Source organism: Cupressus sempervirens, chromosome 1 (genome assembly GCF_028749045.1).
Source record: "Cupressus sempervirens isolate cs-2001-9-10 chromosome 1, ASM2874904v1, whole genome shotgun sequence".
NCBI classification, from domain to species: domain Eukaryota; kingdom Viridiplantae; phylum Streptophyta; class Pinopsida; order Cupressales; family Cupressaceae; genus Cupressus; species Cupressus sempervirens.
This window is the reverse complement of record NC_143118.1, coordinates 13,311,790-13,316,667: the sequence shown is the minus strand read 5'-3', so window position 1 is coordinate 13,316,667 and position 4,878 is coordinate 13,311,790. Positions and strand designations below refer to the sequence as shown.

Sequence of the window (4,878 nt, the reverse complement as noted above, 5' to 3'; positions counted from 1 at the left end):
ACAATGATAAAAGTTATGTGGAAGATGAAGAGTTTCTTTAAATCATATAGGATATGATTTGGACACACGTGTACTTCTAAAGGTATGCAACCTATCATTGTACTCCTTCAGTTGGCTTAACGGTGGAGTATTTGAGCTGTTAAAAAGAGATGATAAGTACAAATCTTATAGGGTAAGGTATGTATGCCTCATCTGAAGCACAGTTTGGTGCCTTCTGTAAGGAGTATTGGGGTAGTGTCACAACCCAATTTGGCAATGCCGATCAAAATGAGTGATTTTGCCACCTGGACCCTCGTTAGAATTTGTTTTTTTTGACCTTAATTGCAATTATTTTAAAAGAGTTAGTTATAATATTCGGGGAAAAGAGCAAATTAGGTCAGTTATTCTTTTATTGTATTAAGGAAGGGTTTGAAAAAAAAAACAAAAAGGGGGGTACAGCCGATAGGAAGGTAAAAAAATGACAGAGTAGAATAGGGGAGATACAGCAAAAAGAAGGAAAAATGTCATTAGCAAATAGGGATCACAGCAAGATTCCAGGGGCGACACTCAAGGAAGAAGGGCTGAGGAAGCAGACCAAACAACTGGAGTTTTCAATCTCAGGTGCCTTCTTGTTTCATATGCGAATCTCTTTGTGTGTCTTGTAAGTAATTTGCTTCATGAGTGATGTATACTGAATACTGTGCTGGAACCTTTTGAAATACAACATTGTTTTGACTGACAAATATTATTGAAGACGTAATTATTGCTCGGTCTTGGGATATGTGTGAATGGCATTCAAAAACGTTATTGCTGTTTCTTTAAAAATGTATTTGCTGATACCTTGATACTGTTAATGTCGTATTTGTTGATACTTTGAAAACTGTTAATCCTTAAAAACATGAGCTGTTACCTTCATATTACCTTCAAAATGAAATTGCTAATTACTATTGCTGTTGTTAACTTTAAATGTATTCTCCATTACCTGTGAAGACCCTGCCTCTTACTCTTAACTATAGGATATAAATAAAACGTATTCTGAATATACAAGCATTAAAAGGGTCTATGTTCTAAGTTAAAATGACATTGATAAGGGTTTATGTAAAAATTCCAAGGGAGATTCGGTGATGCTATCAGAGTAATTGAACCTTAAATGATTAACGATGATCTTCTTGTCTAATACTGAAGCAAGACCATTAGGTATAGTTGGGTTGTTTGTTAGAAAACATAAACGTTTAGGGACTTAAGCACAAATGGTACAGAACCCCTGCCTTATATCAATACAGAATCTTTTTTATTTCATCTTTACTCCTTTACTAACCCCCCCCAATCTATTATACGGTCTGTTTGTGGCAAGGATATGTTCGGGAATTAACTTCAAGGCATCCTATGACCAAATTCCTGTAGGTGTTAAGCTATGAATAGACGAGACTAACTCATTTTATCCTTTGGTCAAAAGTTACTAAAAACACGAACTTTAAGACATCAAACTTGATTTGATGACCATATGAATATTAGACCATGAAACAATTGGTTGCTGAATTTAAAATGCATTGCTCTTTCTTGTGAAAGCATATTATTTTAGTCCATTATTGAACATTGATTAGAGGATAATTCAACAACTGGCTGTATACTTCTTATTTTCTTGGAAAGCCTTTTTACCTTACTGTAATAGTAAAAGAAACTTTCCAAATTAACTCTAACCTTCTGTAAGAACTTGCTATTAGAGCAGATCCTATGTATAAAAAAAGAGACCACATGCTGTAGTACCTTTCTTCATTTTAGTATTTAAGTGAATCTTTTAAAAGACCTGTTAGAGGCTGTTGAGATTATCATTATTAGCATGCTTTCAGGAATTTTGTGGATTGATAACAGTTATATAAGCTGTCCATCAGCACTGTTGGGTTAGTTCATGTAGATATACATTTCATGTAAAAGGAAATCTTAGCCATGAAATATGATATGTAAATACTGAGTACTGTTAAAGCTGCAAGATAAGTAGAAATCAGATGTAAATAAGATTACTTTGGGCAAACTGTACTATGCTGAATAATTGCAACTTTCACAATGTACTGTTGTTTGTATTATGAATTCATCAGTAGATGCCAGTATACTTTAAGGTTAGTACACAAGGATACTTTCTATCAATCAATTCTTATTGTTTTTAGGTGTTAGTCTAAAAGACACTTGTGATCAAAGATTTTTTTCATAATTGGGAATATGTAATTATTCGATATTGGATTTGTGATCTAATTGTTTAGTTTGGTGAGGTCTTTATTGATCTTGAGTAGGGATAAGGAATTGTTTTTGAAGTATGGAGCATTAATATGTCAATAAAGAATAAGAAGATGTGTTGGCTTCCTTAATTGTTTTTGTACTTGCCATATATTGACTACAGATGTTGCCATTAGCCAAGAAGAGTGAATATTTTATCATTACTATGTTTCTTGTATTTAGATTTTCTTGAAGTAAATGACATTATTAAGAAACTGACATGTTTGATAATTAAGTGGATGTCTACTTTTCTTCTATATGTATAGAATGCCAATGAGATTCATGCTGTGTTATGAGTTAAGGGAGAGTCTTGGTGTAATGTTTCTATATGCATGGAATGTAATTAGATTTTACAAGGTATGATGGGTTGATAAAGTCATATAATGATTTTATGATGATTTAACCTGGCTTGTTGAAGATACCACATTATGGATTACTCATGATTCTTATTTTACATGTTTCACATGCATACATGATGGTTATGATGTGATTTGAAATTACAGATACATTCTTTTAATTATGATAGATGGATACTGACTTGATTATGTGGTTTTTGTGAATGTCTGTGTAGTATATAAATCTTAGAATATGACTTTTGTTACTACACGACTCCATTACTCGCCTCTAAGTTTTACTTGTTTAGACTATCTCGTTGTTGGGTTGGGTATCTTTCATGTCAGGAAAGATTCCGAGGAAGCTTAATAGCTTCGTGGTAGGGTGGTAAAGCACTCCTACAATATTCTCGCCCTTGTGTTCTTAGACAGGTTCTGGAGCTCTTTTCAACTTGGTCGTCATGGTTATACCACCTGGTATTTGGTATTTGGTATTAGTAATCTGGTAACAAAATTACAATTTCTTTTAAAATTTGAGCATATATGTATATGTATCAATTTAATTAAGGTTAATGATAGTTAATCGAGTAATGTTGACTAGTCAAGATTCAAAGGACCTTGACTCTCGTTGATTTTTTCGCATTTTATGGAGAGTGCTGATGTGGCGTTGGTTTTGCAGGGTCAGTCCTTACAGGTAGTCCCATATTAATGTCATTATCTATACACTAAAAATCAGGCGGCTGGTATAGTGGACTATAAAAGTTCCCTTCTTTTTCCTCTTCTGTGCATGTATTGGGGCTGTGCATGCATGCACATGGAAATGATGCTTTTATGTAGATAGCATTCCTGCGTCATTGTAGAGATAATAATGCAAAACATTCCAAGGTAGATGATTCATGAAGGGATAGTGACTCTCTATAAATTCTAAGAAAATGTCCATGACAATGATTGAATTTCATGGTGCTTGTGAAAACATCTTCTAATAGAGGTTGTAGCCTAGACAATACCAACTAGATACTCTTGAGGTTGTGTATGTATTGGGATGTTTTAACCTTATCACTCTCAAGAGCTCCTTTTCTCTTCTATCATGGGGAAGTAAATGCACAATAGTACAGTCTCAACCAAGAGCTAGTACTATTATTATCAAGCATCAAAACTTCATGTTATCATATTGATATCAAAGTTCTGTTACAAAATTTGGGAGCATATGCATACGGAAACAATCATGCAAATCCCAAGCAATAATAAAGTCTCCTAAGGAGTTTTTATTGGCATTTTATTGTTTAGCATTTAATTTTATGGATAGATCTTAAATTTTATTTTGTGTTTTTTGAGTATTTTGATTCACATTTTTACGTCAAATATATTTTGGTGCACTTGATGAGAACCACATCTCTTATAGATCTATATTTTTGGAGGTTTTCATAATCTCATCTTGCTGTTTTGTTTAGAAATTACAAGTCTAAATTTGTATAGATAAAGTTGAAGACAAAATCTTAGGCTTTGCAAAAATTTCATCACATTTTTCAAATGACTATAAATTTTTGTAATAACTTTTCAAATAAAAGTTGAGGATCATATCAGAAGCATGCAATCCAAAAATTAATTTTAGATGATAATAGTTTTTGAGCTTTGACTATTTTATGATTTTTCACAAATCTCAATTCTTCGTCCCAAATCAACATTTTTTTGGAAATATTTACATTTATGGATTTGACTTATCATTTTAGACTTTATATTTTTGATTTTGATGAGAAATTATTAATGTAAAATCAAGTATTTCAAAATTAGTGTTTTTAAATATGCTTTATAAGGCACAAATTAAGGATATTTTTTGAAATTTTTACATTTTTGGAAAGCTCTTAGAAATTCAATAGTAGTATGTTCTTTAAATATTTATCGTGAGGTCAAATATATGTAACATAGCCATATCTCATTTGACTATGCCAAAACAACAAATTTTAATTGCAATTTTGTGACTAGTTTATATTTTATTTACATATATTCTATTGTTATGACGAGTTTGTGATCCATAAAGAGTTCTATTTCCCATTCTACTATTATAAATAATCAATGCAATACATTTTCTTTGCTTTGGACTATCATGTTTGATGTGCACTCACATATTTGATTTGAGGTTACAAATCGAGTTTGGAGCACATCATATTGGATCAAGGGGTTTCAAACACAATTGGGAAGTATTAACTCGATACATTTGTTTCAAATCTTCTCATTTACTTTTAAAAAGTGACCATATTTTTTGTATATATCCTATACAAATTTATTGCTTTAGATC

At 31.9% G+C, this 4,878-nt stretch overlaps 1 long non-coding RNA gene across 1 annotated transcript; it reads left to right on the top strand.

Moving 5' to 3' along the window:
* The first annotated feature begins 214 nt into the window (after positions 1–214).
* Positions 215–3,856, top strand: LOC149575919 (uncharacterized). The gene is made up of 2 exons (XR_016361368.1): positions 215–600; positions 3,262–3,856. It is a non-coding gene; the product is annotated as an uncharacterized LOC149575919 (long non-coding RNA).
* Positions 3,857–4,878: the final 1,022 nt, after the last annotated feature.